Genomic DNA, 24,229 nt, shown 5'->3' with positions numbered 1-24,229 from the left:
TTCCTTACTGGTTGCTATCCTAGAGTATAGAACATGCCTTCCTAAGGGTACCTGTAGCATCCATATGATGGTATTTGAGGTTGCTGTCCTTTCTGCTTAAGTGCTATGAGTTGGTTGGGCCATTAAGTACCTTTATCTCTCAGGGCATCAGGGCTGCCGGGTGGGAATGGAATTTTCAGAAGAGCACCTAGAGCTGCTGTTGGAAGCAATAAATTTGGTTTCTACCTCCTTAACACTGATAAGAAAAGAAGGGTTGAGAGCTTGTACAACAAAGGGATGGAACAGAATGATGGAGAATTGGAAAATATACGTAGGTGTGCTTGTATGTGACTCAAGCCCCATGATCTCAGCAAGGGGTTACCTTTCTTCCCAACTCTCAATTGGTTAATAACATGTGTCTTGGAGTCAGACCAGGGGCTCTTGGCATGATTCTACTACTTTCTAGGTGGCCCTGGATCCCAGTTTGAAGAATTCCTCTTGATGAGTCATTTAGTAAAATTGGTCCCCTGAGAGATGAATGTGCCCTCAAAATTGAGAACAGCATATGGGACTTAGTCATCAAGGACTAAGGTTGAATTCAATATTTAAAATACTTTATTAAAAAGTCACAGAAGTTCATGGTCAGAAGGGGCATAATTGATCAGCTAGTCCAATGTTTGAGCTGTGAATATGAAATTAATTGGATTATCTTTTCTTAATTCCAGTAATTTTATTCTCTCTGCTATGTAATCAAATCTAGAAATGTACATGATGGGGACAAAACTCCTAAGGCATTCTTTTATTTTACAAACAGAAGTAGAACTTTGTACTATGCAAAGCCTAATGGTGGAAAAAGAATGACAGCTAACTCAGAGGATAGAGGAAGGCTAGGACTATGTCATTGAAATGAAGGTGTTTGATTTGTTCAAATTTCATCAAAAGATAGACAGTGCATTCTGGGATAACAGAATGATTTTCAAGGAAGGTAAAAATAGGTAGAAAAAAGATATAGAGAGAATCCAACTCATCCCTGGACCATTTTCTTTCTATCTTTAATATTTTTTTTTTCAATTGATAGCCTGTGGCTCCCTTGGACCCAGGAGAATTCTAAGTCAGAGCCAATACTTGGATGTTATTTGGAAGGATTAATCCTCACCAAATGCCTTGTTATTTACATATTTTTTAATGCAATACAGGGAGATATAGAGCAAGAATATGAAGGTGAAAGGCAGTGGAGGAAAAGATAATTTTCTTCTTTTCACATTGATTTCACCAGGGCACCATCAGAGTTTGAGCATGTTTATTATTTGGATCACCAAGATGATACTTGACTAAAAGTTCCTACAGGGAACGTCCAGGGGCTTTGGGTACCTTTTTATTATCAGTAACTGGGCTCGCTGCAGTAGGGTGTTTAGCATATAGATAGATAGAAATATCTTAATAGTTTATATGTAGGAATGGATATATATATACATATATGCACATATGTACATATATTTACATGTATTCATTTATATATTGCATATGTTCACATATATTCTGATACCAAAACCTAATTATTATTGCTCAAGTTAAGATATGCCCATAGGAGGGAGTACGTACATTTGATGTCCAAGTGACTTCGATACATCTAAGAAGAGTTAATACTTATATAATACTTTAAGGTTGACAAGGGCATTTTAGATGTATCATCTCTTCTGAGTCTCACAAGGCTCAAATGAGGCAAGTGAGGGAATGTTAGGATTATCCTCATTTTGCAGATGAGAAAACTGATATCAAAGGACGTTAAATGATTTGTCAAGACTCACACAGCTCATAAGTATTTGAGGCTGGGAATGAACAGAGGTCTCACTAACTCCAAGTCCAGGGCTTTCCCTATGCTTTGCTTCTTATCAAAATCTATCTAAAAGTTGAAAGTTTGAGTAGTCACAAAATTTATTCAGAAAGATGAGGCTATAAAATACAAATTAAAGATATGTCCAAGGTTAAAGGAATTAACAAACCAAACCTACTCTATAATTTTATCATTATTAATATAAGATAATAATTAAATGCTGGTCTTGATTTGGCTCTTTTGAGACACATTAATCGTATCATATAATTAATCTTTATCATTCTTTGTGAAATCTCAAATAACTCTTTAGAACAGTACATGCTAAATAGACTGTAAGAACAATTCTGAGCATGGTGCTAAGTGTTTAGTACAAAGCTATCATCTCTCTGCATACCTAACCCAGGAGCTCAGAGCATGAATTATGCTTTTCCCCTCAGAAAACCTGTGTGACTTTGAGAAATTTGAGTATGATATCTCCCAATTTTAGAGTGCACTGGCAAGTATTGAAACATATACTTGATGAACCTAAACATTTGATGTGACCCCAAACCTAGCTCTTAGGAAACATCATTCCCCTAAATCTAGGTGTGTTCAGAGATGATGTTGGAAGCCTTCTGGGATTATATATCTGGACTGGAGAGGAATCACAGGGCATTCAGTCTGCACTGAAGTATCCCCAAAGAAATTTAATGACATCTGGGATCAACTATTCTACCTTGATTTATCCTGCAATCTAAAGGAATTAAATCCATCAGGAGTGATATAGACTGGCACGTTCTCCTTGAGCATGATGGGTACTCCTTTTGGAATTTATTGTTTCTGATGAATGTACCCCCTTAAGATAGATAGATAGATAGACAGATAGAAAGATAGATAGATAGATAGATAGATAGATAGATAGATAGATAGATAGATAGATAGATAGATAGAAGATAGACAGATAGACAGCACACCCTTTGTTATATTTCCTTACATTCAAAATTAATGCTCAGTTAATTCAATTAATGTTCAAGGTATATTTCAGACATGTCAGTGTTCTATAGTATCCTATGTCATTCTCTGAATGTTGACCTGTGTGTTACAGACGGAGATAAGGAATAAGGGTAATAGTGCCCAGCTAGACTGTAAGCTCCTCAAAGGCAAGGGATGTTTTTACTTTTCTTTGTGTACCTCTTGCACAAAGCACAGCCATGACACAAAATAAGTGTCTAATAAAAATTGCTTGCTTGGTTCAAGAGTTCATCTTTCCCATCTATGAGAAATCAGTATGATATATATTTAAATACAGAAATCCCTTGCTAAAACTCAGAGAATTTGGGTTCTAGTCTTTACTTTGCCACTAATAAGCTATGTGACATAATGATTTCATTCAAGAAAACTACAAGATCTTTGAGCACTAATTATACTAAGGTGAAGTGACTTGCTTTTCTAAACCCCAGGGGTAACAAGTTACAGAATTAGCATTTGACCCTATTTGTTGACTCAGTGTTTGTTCCATTTCACTAAGTGAATCTGGAGCTTCCATTTCCTCCTTTGTGAGATGAGAGAAGTGGATTAGGTGATAGGTAACGTCCCTTCCAGTTTTCATATGCTATAGAAAGTAGTACGGCATGATGGGTAAGCTGTGAGGCTTGGAGTCAGAGAGGCCTGGGTTCATATTCTTCCTGAGGCACATCAAAATTGAGCAAGTACCTTAACCTCACCAATAGTCAGTTCCTCATCTGTCAAGTGGTGAAAATAGTCTAGGTGGCCCCTCAGGTCACTTCCAGCTCTAAATTCATGATTCTACAGTGGGAGAGTGAAGCAATGTACAGTAGAGACTTGGCCTAAAAGTCAGGAAGACTTGCATTCAAATCCTACCTTTGTCTCTTGGGATTACTAATGCGGTGTTTCTGGATAGTTTTCAGGGGGTCTAGGAATTTAGACAGCACAGAATAATATATTTATTTCAATATAGTTGATTTCCTATGTAATCACATGTATTTTATTTTATTCACTTAAAAACATTCAGAGAAAGGTTCCATTGGCATCACCCAACTGGCAAAGGGACACACACACACACACACACACACACACACACACACACACACAAAGATCAAAATAAATAAGCAAAGAAATATGAAATGAACAAAGAAAAATGAAATAAGCAAAGAAAAATGGTGGTGTCTTTAACAAAAGGGCTTCTCCACTTTCCTTTATTGGAAAAACAAAACAAACCAACCTTTCATCCAGAGCTCATAAATGAGTCTCAATCCATCTGCCTGATCATCCTTTTACCCTTTCCCTCCTTCATTTCTCTTTTAAGTGGCAATGGTGTTTTTTGTTATTGTAGTATATTCTTTTTATCATAGATGATGGTTTTCTTCTCTTTATTGTCTTCTGAGCTGTTTTTTTCTTCAGCTAAGTTTAAGACTAAGTGACCACAGTAAGTAACTTAACTTCGAAGTGCCCTAGGCAACCCTTTAAGACAGTTTCAGAGAAAGGAGAAGAGATTCCAATAATGCTGAAATTATAGGTTGGAACTCAAACAAATAAATATGCATAACAGAAGAAAGCTGAATCAGCAGAGTCAGTCTTGTAAAAAGGTCCAATCCAATTGAACACACATTCCTAGAAATGGGTTTGTAGAGCGGAGATAGAAAAAAATGGCGATGATCTAGGACTATCCCTAGATTTCACAAATGAGGAAACTAAGGCTCTCAGAGGTCAAATGATTTGCCCAATATTACAGAGATGCTAAGTGGTAAGGCCAACATTTGAACCCAGGTACTCTCATTCAAAATCTAGAGCTTTTCCCACTTTATCTTCCTGTTTTAGTTTGGGAGCGAGGTGTTTCCAATGGCTTATTCCATCAAGGGTGTAAAAAACCCAGAGTCTATGACTGGACCCATGTTCATTATCAAATCAGTGACTCTAGCCTCCTCAAGGAGAACATCTCTAGTAAATGGACATTATATAAAGAGAAAAGTTCATCCCAGACATTACTCTATCCCTACCTGAAAAGGGAGCTAGATTAAAGACTACAAATGATATTGATGTTCAATCTTCTTTACTGAAGGCATCTTGTTAGAGGCAACATGTTAACATGGTTTGCACCAGGACCTGTCCCAGAAAGTGACAGACAGGCTGGGACTGGAGGTAAGGTGGTCACCAAGAAATTCAGTAACCAGGAGACCAGTGTAGAAATTGGTGAAAGTGTGAGAGGAGAAGATGTCTACATCATCCAGAGTGGCTGTGGGGAAATTAATGATAACTTGATGGAACTTCTCATTATGATCAATGCTTGCAAGATTGCATCATCATCCAGGGTAACTGCAGTGATCCCATGTTTTCCATATGCGCAACAAGATAAAAAAAGACAAGAGTCATGCTCCACTCTCTGCAAAACTTGTGGCTAATATGCTTTCAGTGGCTGGGGCTGATCATATCATCACGATGGATCTTCATGCTTCTCAGGTACAGGGGTTTTTTGATATTCCAGTGGATAACTTGTATGTAGAACCTGCAGTCTTGCAATGGATTCGAGAAAATAATGCAGAATGGAGCAATTGTATCATTGCGTCCCCAGATGCTGGTGGAACTAAAAGAGTGACATCAATTGCTGACAGACTGAATGTGGAGTTTGCTTTGATTCACAAAGAAAGAAAGAAGGCAAACGAGGTAGACAGGATGGTTTTAGTTGCCGATGTGAAAGATCGTGTGGCCCTCCTTGTGGATGACATGGCAGATACATGTGGCACGATATGCCACACTGCAGATAAAATACTTTCTGCTGGAGCCACCAAAGTTTATGCTATTTTGACTCATGGGATCTTCTCTGGACCAGCTATTTCCAGGATTCATAATGCTGCATTTGAGGCCATGGTGGTCACAAATACAATTCCAAAGGAGGACAAAATGAAGCACTGCTCTAAAATTCAGGTTATTGACATTTCAATGATATTGGCTGAAGCAATACGGAGAACACACACACACAATGGTGAATCTGTGTCTTATCTGTTCAGTCATGTTCCACTATGACTCCATATCATGTTTTTTTTTTCTTGTAGGCTGAGTACAACCAGTCTGTTTTTGTTTAATTATTGGGACTTAATAGTATGATAATTATTGTTTATTAAAACTTCATTTGTGTGTGCTTTAAGATTCCTTTTTTTCCTCTCCAACCTTTCCAACCTTCTTAACCCCTTCCCATTTAACCCCTCCCCTTTTTTTCCTTTTTAAGTGAATTGCTTGCATTTTGTTTTGGTCTAGCAGATAACTTTTTCCTGTACTCTTACATTACATTGGAGCTGCGATTGTCAGAGTGTAACTGCATTTCAGAAGTTTTTTAATTTTATATATCTGGGTTTGTCAAATGTAACCCTGTATTAAAGCATTTTATGTATTTTATTTAATAAAAATACATATGGACATTTGGGTAAAAAAAATAAAGATACTGTGTAACTAAGGAGAAATTAAGGATTTTTTCTGTTTCCTTTGGGTTAGAGGAATCTCACCTCAGTTTTCACAGATGTAAATGAGCTGCCCTGAAGATCTAAACCTGCCATTAGGTAGCAAACTAAGATGAATTTAATGGTTAAAAAGAAATCACCAAGACCAACCTGGTGTTGTAATTTCTTGAAATTATAGATCCTGGTCTATGTGAGTGTATATAAATGCATAAAAGACTTCTTCCTGTGGGAACTTTTAGCACTGTAGATTAAAAATCCATTTATGACCTCAGGTTAAGTGACTTCCCCAGCTATTAGAAATTTTAGGCAGGATTAGAATAAAGGTTCAGCACCTTGGTCAGCACACTTATGAATTTATATACTGACTTGTATATCAGTGTATAAGTGTGGTCTCTTCAGTTAGAGAGAGAGAGCACCTTGAGGAAATATATATATATATATATATATATATATATATATATATATATATGTGTGTGTGTGTGTGTGTGTGTGTGTGTGTGTATGTAATATGCCTTTTCCATCTTTGTCTCACAGTAGCTAACATTGTGCTTTGAATGAGGAAGTGATACTATATAGTTATAGAATTAATGCATAATTCAGATTGGCATGAAGGTGTGTTGGGGAAGGAGGGTTGGAAGATGGAATTCCCACAACTGATCCAGTCTACATATAAAATCAACAAACTGATTGGTAGGGTACGCAATGAAAGATTTTTAATTCAACAATACTTGCAGAAAAGCCATACCACCATTGTGAAACTTCCTGGGGCCATAATGCATGATATTCCATATCCCCAGGCATCAACACCCTTTGAGGACAGAGCTGAATGTTCTTATTGCAATGTGATTTGAGTGAGCAATCTCACTTAGGGAAATTTTATAAACAAGTACTTAACTTCAGCTTCATTTTTTTTTCTCCTGCTCTAATTGGACTAAATGGGAAATTAAATTAGCTGCTGATGAACAGTTCCTGTGCTGTTAAGATTATGATTGTTCCAGAAAAAAGGAACCCACACATTAGCCCATACCAAACACTTCCCATTGAAGACTTTAATACACCACACTGAAAGAGGCCCCATGTTTCTTTTCATATTGGCTATGAGGCAAAATGCAAACTGAGTTCTGATGAGAGGGGTTATTTATGGGAGTGCTACATACCAGTATGCCTTTGAGTCATTTTCTTTTCACTTATTGTAAATGACCATGAATTGCCTTGCTGCTATTTATAGATGAGGGCTCTATTTTTCTCTCTTGGAAAGAGTAAGAGAGGAGATGGTAGATGGGTTTTAACAGCTTCCTTTTAGCCATCATTGTCCAGGATTGTTGCATGTTAAACACTCTTGCGACTATAATCACAAGCCTTGGAAAACTAAGTGGAGTATCATCTTCCATTAAACATTATTGGAGATAAAGACTGTCCCTTCCCCAGTAGAATTCATGCATTTCTCTTTTGAGGGGGGAATGAAATGTCAGTTGTTACAGTGATATCCAGCAAAGGTCAATTGTCTGGAATACGAGAGAAACCTCCCAGTGACTAAATCCAAGGAAGATAACCTAGTCATTTCCCTTCATGGCATTCATGCCTACCTATTGACATTTTGGGTAGGATCATAGAGTTGGACCCAAGGATAGATTTCAAGGGTAAGAGTAGAAGCTATGAACTCGAATGGGAAAAGAAATTACATTTTTCTTTCATCGTAATTGGTTTCCTTTTAATCCTGTGTATTTCATCTTATGGTTTAAAAATATTATTCTGACAGGGGTCCATAGACTTCACCAGACTCTGAAAGTGGTCCATGATATAAAAATATTAAGAATCCCTGATCTAGCCCAAATCTATATTTTTTATACATTAAGAAATTAAGGCCCAGAAAGCTTATATGATTTGCTCAAGGTCACAAAGATAATATGGACAGATTTAGAATCTGAATATATGTTCTCTGAATTTAAACCCAGAATTTTTGACTTTACCAAGAAGAGCTATAAATTAGTGCTCAGGTTCTAGTTTGAGAGTGAGGGCTAAACTATTCAAAGCTATGTAAACAAATGTCCCTTCCCCCAACCTTACCTCTGTCTTGTTTCTTCACATAAATGATCATATGAAAAGCAGCACAAACAGATTAGACTAAGTCATCCAACAGCTTCCCTGAAAATTGTGCTATTAAAATTGAGTAGATTCAAGTAAGATATTGCAACCCCTCACTTTCAAATACTGGGAACCTGCTTTATAAACCAGGGGTGAGAAACCTGTAGCCTCAAGGCCACATGTGGCCCTCTAGGTCCTCCGGTGTGGCTCTTTGACTGATTCCAAACTTCACAGAACAAATTCCGTTAATAAAAGCATTTGTTTTGTAAAACTTGGACTCAGTCAAAAAGGTGCAATCAAGGAGCTAGACCATATATTAAGGAGTTAAGTTAAGTTAAGGAGGAGTTTTTACTAGGAGTTCCCAAGTAAATTTATGGTAAATACAAGAAGTCTTTCCAGGTTCCTCTTAATGCTAGAGCCTTCCCTCTTGATTATTTCCAATTTACCTTGAAACCAGGAACCTTTTTTCAGACTTTTCTGAATATTCCCTGAACTTAGCAAAATGAATGGCTTACAGTAGGGGCTTTATCCGAGAGATAATTTAGGAATACACAGGGAGAATAATCCAGTCAGTAAGTTTCTTGGTTCAAGCCCCATAAGCTCCTCCCAGAATGAGGTATTTATATGAGTGAAAAGGCAAATAAGTTATAATCAGAAGATACCCTGCAAGTGTAAGGATGATTAATTAACGACATTTTCCTTCTTGGTGCTGATCCAGAGCAACTCCATTTTTCCCCAATACTTTTGGGTAGATTTTTTTGGTATTTAATTACAATAAGTAGTAATGGGTAGGTTCTTGTGTTTTTGTGCAGTGCTTTATCAGTGGAAAAAGCCTAAGAACCATTATGTAATTCTGTGTGCTATTCAGCACCTAGAGTGCAGCTGGCATGGTTGTTATTATTGTTATTATCCATAATTATTATGAATAATAATGATCATTTAATCTATTTTCTAACTGTAAACAGTTCATTTAGTATTTGTTCATCATTTAATGGTCAAAGGGCTTCCTCATTACTCCCTCTCTATATTAATCATAGAAAGGGCATTGGACAAGTTGTTAAGAGAACAAGATCTTAGCTACACAAATGCTGCTGACTAATTTTTATACTTTGGGCAAACCATCTAAATTCAGTTCTCTCAACTATAAAATAAAGATTTGGTTTGAGTCGATAAGGAGGCTCCATTTTCTTTATGTGTTCTGTATGGAGTGGTGGGAGAATGGACAAGAAATTGCGTTATATTTTCAAAAAGTCTGAGACCCTATGGAGTAAAGATTGTGGTTGTTGACACTTGAGCATGTGTGAAAATATGTGTGTGCGTCTGTGTGTGTGTGTGTGTGTGTGTGTGTGTGTGAGAGAGAGAGAGAGAGAGAGAGAGAGAGAGAGAGAGAGAGAGAAAGAGAGAGAGAGAGAGAGAGAGAGAAAGAGAGAGACAGACAGACAGAGACAGAGACAGAGAGAGAGACAGAGAGAGACACAGAGACAGAGAGAGACACAGACAGGCACAGACAGACAGAGAGAGACAAACACACAGAGCACAGAGAGATAGAGATGAATGTGTGCACAGAAACTCATGTTGAAAGGGTAAGAATTGGGGAGAAGAGAGTTGACCATGGAAGTCCTTGAATAGAACAGTTGAGAATCCCAGTAAAGCACAAAGAAAACTTGAAATGGAAATTGTTATGTAGGAACTTGGAGATCTCCAGGTCAGGGTTTGGAATTTCTCCTCCTTATGCTCTTTCTAAGTCTATAATGAGCACTACATGAATTAGCTTCCTTTTTCCTTTGAGGTAAATTAAATGCATTATCCAACATCTTCTAGTATGTTAGCAGCAGAATCTGAGGGGTGCTGTTCAACTATTTTAGACCTTGAATAATAAGCCCTATGGAAAAGAGGTCTCACAGCACCAATTCTTTTTTGAGAGAGGGCACACATTTATTTATTTATTTATTCATCCATTTATTTATTTATTTATTCATTCATTCATTTATTTATTTATTTTTGCTTTATGGAGAGGGAAGGCAGGGCAACTGGGGTTAAGTGACTTGCCCAAGGTCACACAGCTAGTTTTTTTTTTTTGTTTGTGTTAAGTGTCTGAGGCCAGATTTGAACCAAGGTCCTCCCAATTGCAGGTCCAGTGCCCTACTCACTGCACCACATAGCTGCCCCTGAGGGAGCACATTTAAATATACCTAAGTTATAATTAGCAAGTCCAAAGGATTAAATAATCATAACATTAAAAATAAAATATTGCTCCCCTATCCCCATGACAGATGGACAATTTCTACTTCCATTGGATCTTTATGGAGAGATGGCCATCATAAATGAAAGCTGACCTATTTTTATAATTAAGAGACCCAGAAGTATCTCCATCATTGACACTATTCATCTATACAACGTTCTGCAGATCACTTCAGCTCTCTGATCCACAGCTTCCCCTTTTGAAATGTAAGGCTGTTGGATTTGATTACTATCAAGGTCCCTTCCGGATCTAAGGCTTCATGATTCTATAATCTAACTACAAATACATGTATCTATTCTGAATTCTAGAAGTCATCCTAGAAAGAATCTTTTCCACACTAGGGCAGTGTGAACCACATTGTAACACGGAGGCTGTGTAACAGAGGAAAAATTAAAGATTTTCTATGTGCCTTTTTTGGCTTCCAGACTTATCTCAGTTTTCACAGATTTAAATGAGTTGCTCTGAAGATCTAACCCTGCCATGAGGTAACGTATTGAGAAAACAAAAAAATCACCAAGACCAACTTGGCACCATAACCTTTGGAAACAAGGTATTCGTGAGAAAAGAGAGGGGGGCCCTAATTATTTTTAAATGCCATATTAGTGTTGCTGAATTCATAAAGAGCTTCATTAAGGGAAAAAAAAGAAAACTAATGTCTTTCCAACTCCACTGACAGGAGTTATTGCTGGCAAACATTACAGTTTCTTGGAAGCTGTTCTTTGACCCTGCAGTAAATAAGAAATTTCAATTTTGGACAGTTTGGCTTATCTTCAAGGGATGTCTGATATTTTAGAAAGGCATGAAATTGACTAGATAGACAACAGTTTGGTAGGGTGCAAAGGAGTTGCTATTAAGTAGCTGTGGGGAAACAAATGAAGCATGGGAAATCCTCAGTTGTTTCCAATGGTATGGCCTGTTAGCCAAGGGAGATACTTTTTCACTGAGTGCATGGTAGAACTTGGTATGTTAATCATCTCAAAATCAATGGCTAGAAGCAAGTATGGGCATCACTGGAAAACCTTAATTGCCATAGAAATTAAACCTCTTCCTTGTTTTGGGTAGTCCTCCAAATGATTCCCATCTCTTTTTGCTTTTGTAATCAAAGTTTGAGAAAGTAAGTCTATTGCCTAGGGTAAGTACCATAAAATGAACCTATGGCAAGCATCATGAAAACAAAATGCCCACTAGCCAACTCTTTATGAAAAATTTTGCTAGTTTGCACAATGAAAAGAAAAATAGATAGACTTGAAATCAAATTTGACCCCAGATACTAATTAGCTGGGAAACTGTTTGCCTTAGTTTCCTCATCTGCAAAATAGGGGTAATAATAGTACCTATCTCCTAGGGTTGTGAGAAGGATCAAATGAGATAATATAAAAAGTTTAGTGATATATTCTGGCACATGTAAAGTCAAGCAGGAGCAGCTTTCCAGTGTACTGCTGCTGTGAACAGCTTTCAAAGTTCTAATTACATACTATAGGGGACTCTCTATTTATACAATAAGCAATCAGAGCAAAACATTCGCAGAAAATCAAGGTATAGCATTCACCATGTTCACAACTTAACAGCTTAATACTACAATAGCCACATGGTTTCCCAACCTCCACAGAACCTTATATGATACTGGACTCACAGTAGCGATATAATCACTTGTTGATTGCCATGGCATCATCACTACCATTAAAAACATAGCTTTCCAGCCTTTAGCATGAGTGTGGGTCTGTTCTCCAGTGATAAGGGGAGAGGGATCATATCATTTCCCCTTAAAATTATGTATGAATCTATCATTGCATTATCCAAAGGAGCAAAACAAGACTATATTTTTGTTTGTTTGTTTGGCGGTAGTGCTTTCTTGGGAGTGAGGTGGGATTGGGAAAGAATTTTATAAACTGGGTAATACCAGGTGTTTTACTTAATATGGTAGATCCCTATGGAGGTCATCATTAGCATTACTGAGGAATGTCCCATAGGTTAAGTCCCATTGCAGTTTAAAAAAATCTTTAGTACTAATGAAGGTTAGTAAGCCATTTTCCACTCTGCATTGGGAGTTGAATATTTAAGAAGCTTTTTATGCACCAGTTAAAAGGTTATGTGAGGAAGTATTTTTCTACCTCTCTGGCTTCCTTTCTTAGTTTTGATAGGAGATACATATTTCTTCAAGGGGGTATGGAAAATTAATGGAATATTTTATTATATGGAAAACATACTTACCTATTTTTATTCCTATCTCTATTGCTTTAATGAAGAGAAAAGATATATTTTCCTCTTTTGTATAGGAAACTGACAGTATTGTTGTATGTAACCACTTAGTGGCAGTGTTTTTGATGGCATAAAGGAGTACATTTAAGTAGCAGATGTCTAAAATAATGACAAGCTTGTCAGTGTGCACTTCACAAAGCAAGAGAGCAATGCAACTCATCCTGGAAGAAATGTTGGCATGGAAGAGAACTTATCTAGCAAGTTGGTAGCTTACTTGAACCTCCCAGTGCCTGAGAATCCACAAAGGACTCCTAGATGCTCAGGAACTCTCTACAATGATAGATAGTGTTTGTTGCATGAGAAAGTCAAGGGCAAATGATTCAGAAACTCTGCTGGAATTACTTGGGAAAGAAGGCGAATTTAAAATCGGAAGGAAGATTTAAAATGATTATTTTGTCATATCTTAAGAAAAAGTTGTACAAAATAATAGTAGCAGCTAACATTCATAGAGCATTTCAAGGTTTACAAAACACTTAATATTCTCACAACACCCCTAGGAGGTAGGTGCTATTATTATCTCCATTTTACAGATGAAAAACAGAGACAGAGGGTAGGGCATAAAATTTGAATTTAGTTTTTCCTGAGTATAGGTCCCCCACTTAATCCTTTGTACCAGCCAATTCAGTCTTAGAATTAGGTAATCATTGACTCAGAAGGGATCTCCAGAAATCAACTAGTCTATACTTCAGTTTACAAACATTAGAGAATGCCAGGGAAATAGTCCTCTACCTTTGTCTTCAAAGTATACAGGTAAGAAGAGATTCTCCAACTCCCCTTGCTACTATGGTCTAGTCACATGAAACTAATTCCTTCTAATGACTGACCTACCACCCTCTTTCAACAAGGCAAATTCATTTACTTTTCACTTATGGGGAAAAGTTAATGCCCATCAACAGTACAGAATCTTTTCATTGTTGCTGTTCAGTCATTTCAGTCATGTCCAGCTTTTTGTGACCCTATTTGGGGTTTTCTAGGCAAATATACTGGAGTGGTTTGCCATTTCCTTCTCCGGATCATTTTTACAAATGAAGAAACATCATTTCATAGGATTATACAATTTAGAGATGAAAAGGACACTAGAGTTCAAGTAATCCTACCCACTCCGTACTGGAGCCAAAATGTGCCTCCAGTTCTCCCGATTCAAATTCCAGTCATCACTTTCTACTTGGAATAGCATAACTGAATTTTTTAAGAAAATTGGTTAAGGTTCCAATTCTTTCCCATACATAAGCATTATTATTGGATAAAACTGAAATTAAAGTAGGTATCACAGGTTTAGCCTATTTCTTGTACTTAAAAATTCTATCTAGGGGTTTGGCTCTAGACTCTTCACAATAGTGTAGCTATTATTAATTAACTATCCTAAAAATCAGACATTTTGAGGATTTTTGCCAAGGCACAGTACAGTATATGTGAAGTGAGGCCTCAGGTGATAGAAAAGTCATTGGGGATTTGGGTAATGATTGTATTACTTTTTCAATCAGCAAATGATGTTTTTATGAGTGATATTTCCCTACTCATTTATTTTCATTCTTCCTCTGTTGGGCCAACAGGCCTTTTGTGAGCATAATGAGTTTTGAAATAAATGGAGTGATATATTAATTAACCATGCTAATTAGCTAGAAGAGTCTTGATTTCAAAGTGTACATATCCTTGCCCGATGTGTCCTGAAATTTGTCATTATTTTTTCATAATGCTTTATAGTTGGCACATTTTAGACATAAGGAAAGGACAGCCAAGCAATACTCAGGAGGAGAGGTGACTCTCCACTGACAAGTGGAGAGGGGAATGAAACTTTCACTTTCCCATCTATTTCCTCCTGTATAGCTTTATAGACATAATGAAAGAGAAAAAATGGAGCATTGGTGATGGAAAATTGTGCTTGAATCCACATCTTGCATGCATGCCCTACTTCTAATAGGTGGCTTTGTGACCTTGGGCAAATCACTTAACTCCTTAATCCTCTAGGCACCTCCCAGGAAGTTGCAGACAAGGTCCTGACCTGCTTTGAGAGAGGGATTTTTCTCAGGTGGGAGTTTTCTGTTCCCTCTAATGAATGAAATATGTGTAAAAGGACACATAACATACTAAAAGCCCTTGGCCCGGGTGTCAATAGCCCTGTTAAATAAATGATACATTCTATATCTCTTGCTGATTCCTCTTCAGAAGACAAAGGGAATATATTATTGTAAATTCTAGATTTAGGTTTGTTAAATGTGGGTATTTTCATTCCTTACAATTAGAAGGAAGGGCTAAAGGCAACAGCGAAGTAGAACCAGGGCCAGGCGTATGTAGTTTCGATTTCATCCATTTCAAATTATCTCAGGTTCAGCTGGAATTAATAGTCATTCCCAAATCTTTTTAATGATGGTTTTCTAGATGATGAAACTTCTGACCTCTAGCTATAAATGAAGCACAATTATACATTATTTTTAGAAGATACTTAAGTGCTTACCAGAATAATATGCTCCACACTGAGTGACAGAAGCCTTAAATAGACAGAACACCTGCCCTCTGGGAACTTGTGTTCCAAGATAGATTAACACTGAGACAGACTGGTATCATTGGATTGTATAGAGATGACTAAACAAATACTGATGAGAAACTAATGAGTGTGGGAACACTCTGTACAAGCTAAAGACTTCATACTGTCTTCAATTAACTGGTAAATCAGGGAAGACTAAGTCTTTGATATTTGCTAGATTAGGATGGGAAGAATTGTCTTATCTAGTGTTTTTGTTGCTTTTTTGTTTGTCTGTTTTTAAAGAGGCATCTTGGTAGCATAACAAATAGAATACTGGACCTGGAGCCAGGAAAACCTTAGTTCAAATTTGACCTCAGACACTTACTAGCTATGTGACCCTGGAGAAGTCACTTTATCTCTGTGTAGATCAGTTTCCTCCTCAGTAAAATGGAGATAATAATAGCAACTACTTCATTGAGTTATTGTGAAATCTGAATGAAACAATATTGGTAAAGCACTTAGAACAGGGCCTAGTATACAGTAAGTGTCCAATAAATGCTAATTCTAACCCCTCTATGTTTCTTGTTGTTGTTTTCAGTGATGGGTTTGCAACTGTCAATGGGGGGAAATGTTATTGCCATCTTCTCTTTTATAAGAATATGTGGTATGGGGGTGGCTGGGTGGCACAGTGAATAGAGCACCGGACCTGGAGTCAGGAGGACCTGAGTTCAAATCCGACCTCAGACACTTAACACAAAAACTAGCTGTGTGACCTTGGGCAAGTCACTTAACCCCAAACGCCCTCCAAATAGCAAAAAAAAAAGAGTATGTGGTATGGCAGTAGCTAACCAGAAATGAGTCAACAAAGTACCAGCAAATTCTCCCTCAAAGGACTTATTCCCTAAAGGACTTAGTTAATACTAGATAATCACTCAGGTTGCTTTAAAGTATAAATCTATGTCCCTGTTAAATTAATTATAACTAATGACTCCTAAACTCTATTCTTCTTTGGAAACATATCTACCTATGAAAATTATACAAAGTGCTTTCTGTATGTCAAAATGGCAAATTTTACTACCAGTTCTTAAAAAGAAAATTTTCATGGAAGTATTCTATATGAAGATCAGCAGAAGGAGTTGGGGATGCCTAGGAAAGAGAAGAATAAGGGCAATGATCACTATTGTCTAGTATATGATGGGTTATTAATAGAAAAAGCACCAGACTTGTTCTGTTTAGCCCCAGTGGGTGAGAGCAGCAAGTATAATAGTTCCCAATTCATGATAAAGGATAATTTCCTTATAAGAGATGTTCAAATAATAACATGGAATTGGCCGTTTCGAGAAGCTCATCTCTGAGTTTTCAGGCAAAGCCTGGGTGGCTATTTTTGAAGAGGTTGTAGATACAATTCATACTTCCAAAGTTGTACAAGATGGCTTTTAAAGTCCCTTTCACCATTGAGATCCTACTGTAAGGCAGTACAATTAGGAGCATGGTCGTGACCTTTGCAATCCATATCTAATTCTTTCATCTTCATCTTATGAAGGATTATGTTGAACAGCTCATGTAACATATGTGTTATTGCTAATATCTATGAGAGAATCCAAGGATGTTATTTTTCTTTTTTTTCTTCTTTTGAAAGTATAAAATTATATTTCATTTTATACTCAGAGTTTATAAGTTCACTCTCTGTAAGTGGATATTAGTTTTTTTTTATCATGAGACCTTTGGAATTGCCTTGGAACATTGTACTGATCAGAGCAGCTAAGTCTTTCACAGTTGATCATCATAACAATATTGCTGTCACTATGTACAGTGATCTCCTGGTTCTTATAACCTCACTCTTTATCAATTTATATGGGTCTTCCCAGGTTTTTCTGAAACTACCTCCCACATCATTTCTTTAAAAACACATCTATACATATATAATATAATATAACAATATAACATAATATAATATAATGTAATGTGATATAATATGATGTAATATGATAAGATATGATATAACATAATATATATACATGAATATACATATATGTATATATATGTGTGTTATTAACTATTTCCCAATTACATGTAAAATATTTTTGACATTTATTTTAAAAATAGCTCTGAATCCTCTTCCTCCATCCTTTTTTTCCCTCATTTGCTGAGAAGGCAAGCAATATAATAGCAATTGTACCGGTGAACTGATATAAAATATATCTTCATATTATCCATGTTGCAAAAGAAAACACATACACACATACAACAAGAAACGTAAAGAAAGCTTTTATTTTTAAAGCAAGCTTCAATTTGTGTTCAGAGTTTATCAGTTCTCTTTCTGGAGGTAGATTATAGTTTTCATCATGGATGCCTTGGAATTTTTTTGTATCATCATCTTGATCAAAGTGGCCAAGTCTTTCACATTTGGTCAGAGGATGACACTTTTTCAATGGTTCAAAATATAGAACAAGAGGTGCTCATTGTGTATGTTTGTCTTGCCAAGCATGGCAACTGAATATGGTGGCAAGAACATTGAATGGAGAACTCAAAAGACCTCAGCTATAGTCCTCATTCAATAACTAATAAGCTGTGAGACTTCCATCAAAGTAGTTTCACCTATGTAGGCAATAATTTCCTCAAATATAAAATTAGAGAGTTAGATTGAAGGATATGTGAGGGCCAGGGGTATGCTATAAATAATTTCACAGTCAGCTCTCTGAGGGAGAAAATATACTTGGGAAACATTTTGAAGTTTAGACTGCATTATTAATATTTTTTTCTCCATTTCTTTCTTAAGTTTGGTCAATTAAAATAATTCAAGACTGTATTTGCAGTATTTTCACATATTTTTGAGGACTAAATGCTCACACTGAAAATTTCAAAATTGGCTCTCATGAGCCTGTGTTGAGTCAGCTCCAGTATACCCTTGGAACTAAGGTGAAGTTTTAAATGTTAAGTAGAGTAGAAGGTAAAAAAAAAAATACTACACTTTAAGTGAGGAGTACCTAACCCAGTGCTTACTGACTACGTGAGCCTGGACAAGCCACTTAACATGGCTAAACCTCAGTGACCTCAACTGTAAAATGGGAAGAATGATATTATCAACCTCAAAGAACTGTGAAAAAGCCATTTTGCAGTGCCTCTTATTATTTCAAAGATTGCCAGCTGCCTGGGGAGTGGGAAGGCAAACAATTTTCAGAAACTCCACAGGGTCTTAAAAACATTTCTCCAAAAGTCTTGAAACAAGATATATTCTAAATGTTCTAAAGACTTCACTTGGAAACTTTGCAAGTCCAGATTGAGTCAGATGACTTGTTCAGATGACTTGATTTTTGATACACTGTCTCCCCCACCCCTCCACCCCAAACCTCCGCAATCTTTGTAAGTCCTCATTCCTGGCTTCAAAATGGAGCCCAAACATTTGAAAAATATTCCCCCTTCCGAAGAAGGCCACCCACTTATGCCCATAAAATCCATATTACATCTCTGCAAAGATGTCCTGAACATAAAAACTGCCCCTTGTGGGGAAGTGTGGTGAAGTGCAGCTTTGATCTGGGTTGTAAAGAGACTGTCTTGTTCTCCTGTGTTAGGTACCTTGGTGAGGGGGGGGGGGGGGGAACTGTATCCTCAGGCACTTCTCTGAATCTCATGTTATGTGCAAACAAACTTTTCCTAAGCTCCTTTAAAACTGGGCAGAAAATTGGTTCTTTTGGGAAATGAATTTTCCAGGCATTATCTATTAGTACAATGTTCCCCAGCGTGGGCTGAAAGTACTTTGTAGCCTATAGGAAAGTAAAAATGAGTTTGAAGCCCAAATGTGAGTGTACATTTTCTATCAGATGATTGAAAACTTTTCCATTAATTTGAAACTTTTAACACCTGTAATCCAAGGTTACTAGACTCTAGTAGTTATTTAATTTTATTGGAATGAGAGAAAAAAAAAACATCCATCACACATTTTGTAAGATAGTGAGAGACTCTACGCTATGTATTATCCTAGAACTAAAGGGAGAAAGGTCTCTATAAAACCTAACTGTTATGTTCATGGTTTATCTCTCTGTCTGCAAACATATTCCAGTTAAACTGACTTGCTGGTTGTTTCCATGTCTTTGCACAGATGCTCTTCCTATCTGGCATGTACTCCTGTCTTTTTTTTTTCAAAATTTTTTTCCCAATTACATGTAAAGATAGTTTTCAACATTCATTTGTATAAGAGTTTGAGTTTCAAATTTTCCTCCCTCCCTCCTTTCTCTGCTCAAGACAGAAAGCAATCCAATTTAGGTTATACAAGTACAAACATATTAATCATATTTCCACATTAGTCATACTGTAAAAGAAGAATCAAAACAAAAGGGAAAACCAATGAGAAAGGGAAAACAAAACAAAAAAGTGAAAAATAGGATGCTTAGACTGCATTCAGACTCCATCGTTTTTTCTCAGGGTGTGGATACCATTTTCCATCATGAGTCTTTTGGAATTGGTTTGGATCCTTGTATGGCTGAGAAGAGCAGTCATTCACAGATGATTACCACATAATGCTGCTGTTACTGTGCATGTACTCTTTCTTCATTGCTGAATCCCTGTTGTAGAATTTCTGCCTTCCTTCAAAGCACAGCTCAGTTGCCGCTTTCTAAAAAATAACTTTTCTGATCCTACCCCTTCCACTTGCCAAAATTATTAGCACTCCTCTTCCTCTTGAAATGGCTTGGCATTATTGCTCTGTATATACATTCTGCTCTCTGTGTACATTCTACTATATACCTACAGTATACAGTAGGCCCTTGAGAACAAGGACAGTTTCATGTTTTGTAATTGTATGCCAAGTAATAGTGCATTTAATAGTGCAAGTGATATTTTTCATATGGCAGGAAATTAATAAACATTTATGGAATTAAATTGGATATCAAATCATGGGCCTAATAAGAAGGGTCCAGGTATGGCCATCTGAGGCATTTATAGCTACAAGTCCTAGAGGAACAGGGATCAAGGCCATAATAAGAATGACATAGTCATTACTTTCATTCTAGTCCTTATTTTCATTTTCTCCTCCATACAGCCTTTTAGCCATCAAGTAAATCCTCTAGGTAACATCCTTAACCAATACTAAAAAAGGAAGAAAAAGACATATAGACTGAGCAAACAGGCAAGTAGACACAGAAGAGGGAGGGGGGAGGGAGGTTGAGATGGAGAGAGAAAGGAGAGAGAGGGAGAGAGAAAGAGATAAAGGAAGAGGGTGATAGAGGGAAAATGAAAGGAAAGAACAGAGAGAGGAAGACCTGAGGGAAAGAGAGATTTGGGTAGGGAGAGAGAAGGACAAGAGAAGAGAAAGAAGGAGGGGAAAAAAGGGAGAATGAAGAGGGAAGAGAGAAGAGAGGTAGAGAGAGAAAGAAGGGAGGGGAAGAAAAGAAAAAAATTGAGGCAACATGGCAAGATGGATAGGAAGAACTGACAAGTGCTAGATTGCAATTAAATCCCTCTAAGGGAGAACAAAGATCATAATGGTCATTCCAGCTCTCCACAAACCCTACAGTTTACACAAGAAGAACTAGAGAATGATCATTACAGGGGCACCTTCCTAGACTTTGCCTTGTTCTTCCCCTTTTCCACCATATTTTTCATCTTCACATTGAGTTGTTTTTTTTTCTTTTTGGCTAGGCTCTAGGGATTATGCCCCCAACATTGTCAAACCTTCCATAGCTGCTGGCAACTCTGATGTTTTGTAATAAAAGCCTTCATCTCCCTCCTCATAGAGAATGATGAGGCTCTTTATCAAGCAAACATTCATTTCCAAGTGTCTCTGGAGTACCACCTATTGATTGTATAATATTTAACTTATTTCTCTACATAAGGAAAACCTGGGGGAGAATAGAAATATCAACTAAGCATCAAATTCTTAGAGTCATCAGTAAATGATTTATAAAGGACCTTCTTACCTAGGATGCAATACCAAAGCTAGGTAGAATAATTAATCTCTGTTCTGATGATGCTCAGAAAATATGCACTAACCACTAGAGGTCATAATTAGTATCTGTCAATTCATTCCGTTAATCAAAAAGTAACAAACATTTATTAAATACGTAGTATGTGCCATGCATTATTCAGTTATCTGGAAAAATGAAAGTCTTTTCCATCAATGCACTTTACCTCCTCGTGGAGTGGGAGGGTGACCACAAGTAAATATAAAATATATAAAAAAATATTGAGAGAGGGATTGGAGTTGTGATGTAGTTGACATAGGTACTTCTCAAATGATGACACTTCCACTGTCATTGCAGATTAGTAAAACGTCTGTTCTGCTTATTGTCACAGAGTAGGGAGCTGCTTGGAGAACTGAGACACCAGGAATTAACATAGAGTCACACAGCGAGTGTATGTCAGAGGTACTACCGGAAGCCAGGTCTTTCTGATTCTGGGGCTGGCTCTCCAAATTATTCACAACTTGGTTTTTGTGAGTTTGTTGAACTAGCATTCTTAAAGCATCAGGTGGCACTAGAAGGAAATGAAGTCATGTGTTCCAGGAAATAGGGCATAAATAGTATAAATCAGTCAAATGACAGCCCTTTCTTAAATGCCTGGGGAAACTAGGTGGCACAGTGGATAGATTGCTGGGTTTGGAGTCAGGAAGACCTAAGTTCAAATCCAGTCTCGGACACCTACTAGTCACTTATTTAACCCTATTTACCTCAGTTTAATCATCTGTAAAATTAGCTGGAGAAGGAAAGGGTGAACCACTCTCGTATCTTTGCCAAGAAATTACCAAATAGGATTACAAAGAGTCAGACATAACTGAAAAACAACTCAACAACAGCTTAAATACCTACTATGTGCCAGGCATTAAGTTAGGCACTAGGTATATAAAGAGAAAAATGAAAAAGTTTCTGTCCTCCGAGCAGAGGTAAAGAGATAATAGATTGAATGTTGCCGATGAAGAACAGCAAGAAGACTTGTTTATTGGCTGGATTATAAAGTGTGGGAGGAGGAGTGATAAATATATAGGCATTTGTATTGATCTTGCGCTATGTAACAAACACTGGACTATGAATGTAGGAGAAGAAAGATATATTGTTTTAAGTCCTCCAATATCTGATATCCTCTATTTTACCCCAGATTTTCCTGTTGGTATTCAGTGATACAGTAGAAAGAACACTAACTCTGGAGTCAGAAGACCTGGGATTAAATACTTTGTGAATGTAGGACCTTGGGAAAGTCATTTAACAACTAGGGACTATAGTTTTCTTATCTCTAAAATCAGGGGGCATGGACTAGATATGGACTAGATAAGGCAACTCCCTTCCGTATTGAGATCAATAATTCTAGTCACTACACAAAAATACTTGGATTCAGCACAGTTAGTCTACTCCCCCTTTCTCATATAAATCTTGGTTTTTGTTTACCTCTCCCCACTGCCATCCTGTGACTCCCCTGCATTCTAGTTATTTGGGTGCATGTCTCATTTTTTCCAACTCCATTTTAGGTTCCTTGAGAGCAGGAGGCATTGCTTCTTTCTATCCCTCCATAACACCTAGCATAGCATAATATAAGTGACAGAATTCACTTGTCAGTCAGTAAGCATATATTAAAAAAGGACAGAAAGAAGGAAGAAAAGAAGGAAAAAGAAAGGAAGAAAAAGAATAAAGAGAGAAGGAAAGGAGGAAGGAAGAGAGAGAGAGAAAGAGAAAGAGAGAGAGAGAGAGAGAGAGAGAGAGAGAGAGAGAGAGAGAGAGAAAGGAAAATTATTTCCATAAGGTTTCTCTATTAGACTTCCAGATTGGTATCTACAGAGTTCTTTCATGAATGTTTCTCTCCATGCTCTGTTTTTCATTACTTGGAATCAGACATGAGCATTTACAGTATGTCACTCTAGAGGTAGGTGGATCTATTTGCAGTCTGTTCTACCTGCTGGGAAATATTCCCTACCCTGTCCCTACTGCTGCTTTCACTCCTACAATTAAGCCCCTGGGGTGAATTCTGAGAGATCTAGCATTAGCTGCAACAATGGTGGTAGTTTCCAACAGAGTGAACAGATGCTACCTCTGCTCATTGGGCTATAGGGCCTGGGATTAGGGGACAAGAAGTCTGGCCAAGGCAGCTTTTTTTCTCTTCATATTTTCCATTTGGTTGGCATTTTAAATATGGTAGCCATTACCTAGATATTTATTAAGTTCTTTGTAAAAGCTTTGTATAAATTTTAAGTTTGGTGAAACTTCCAGCTGTCAAGACTTAGAACTTAAAAGATAAGTAGGTGACTCAGTGGATGGAGTGCTGGGTCTGGAGTCAGAAAAACTCATCTTTCCCAGTTCAAATCTGGCCTCAGACATTTACTAGTTGTGTGGCCCTGAACAAGTCACTTAATGCCTCTTACCTCAGTTTCCTCATATGAAAAATGAACTGGAGGAAGAAATGGTAAACCATTCCAGTATCTTTTCCAAGAAAACTCCAAATGGGTTCTTGAAGAGTTGGGTATGACTGAAAAAATGACTAAAGGTTTGATTATCACCTCCCAAACTTAGTAATTCACCATGGGCTGGTCACTTAACCTCTTTCAGACACAGAATAGAGAGACACAGTGTGCACAGAGGGCCCTACTAGATAAAGTACTTAACTTAAGATAGAGGAAGAGTTGTACTCAGATCCTGCCTCTGCCTCTAACTATCTGTGACCCTTAGCAAGTCATGGAACCTTTCTGAGCTTCAGTTTTCTCACTCTATAAAATGAATGAGTTGGACTAGATGGACCTCTGGCTCTTTCCAGCTCTAAATCTCTAATCCTATCATCATCATCATCCAGGAAGCAGAAATAACTTTGGGACCTAAGTCCAGGGGTATTTCGAGCAACAAATGAGGTAACAGAAGGTACTTTCTCAAAGTATTATGTATGTCAATGTCATTATTACACAAGTGATTTTTTTAAAATGGTATCTCCCATTTGTCCTC

The 24,229-nt window shown here is 37.2% G+C and overlaps 1 pseudogene; it reads left to right on the top strand.

Moving 5' to 3' along the window:
- The first annotated feature begins 4,600 nt into the window (after positions 1-4,600).
- LOC138172627 (ribose-phosphate pyrophosphokinase 2 pseudogene) lies at positions 4,601-5,833 on the top strand (annotated as a pseudogene).
- The last annotated feature ends 18,396 nt before the right edge of the window (positions 5,834-24,229 follow it).

This window comes from Petaurus breviceps, unplaced genomic scaffold (genome assembly GCF_028583685.1).
Source record: "Petaurus breviceps papuanus isolate PSGF00001 unplaced genomic scaffold, PetGlider_PUasm1.0 128, whole genome shotgun sequence".
In the NCBI taxonomy this organism is placed as follows: domain Eukaryota; kingdom Metazoa; phylum Chordata; class Mammalia; order Diprotodontia; family Petauridae; genus Petaurus; species Petaurus breviceps.
Note: the sequence above shows the minus strand (reverse complement) of the source record. Positions and strands in the feature narration are given on the sequence as shown.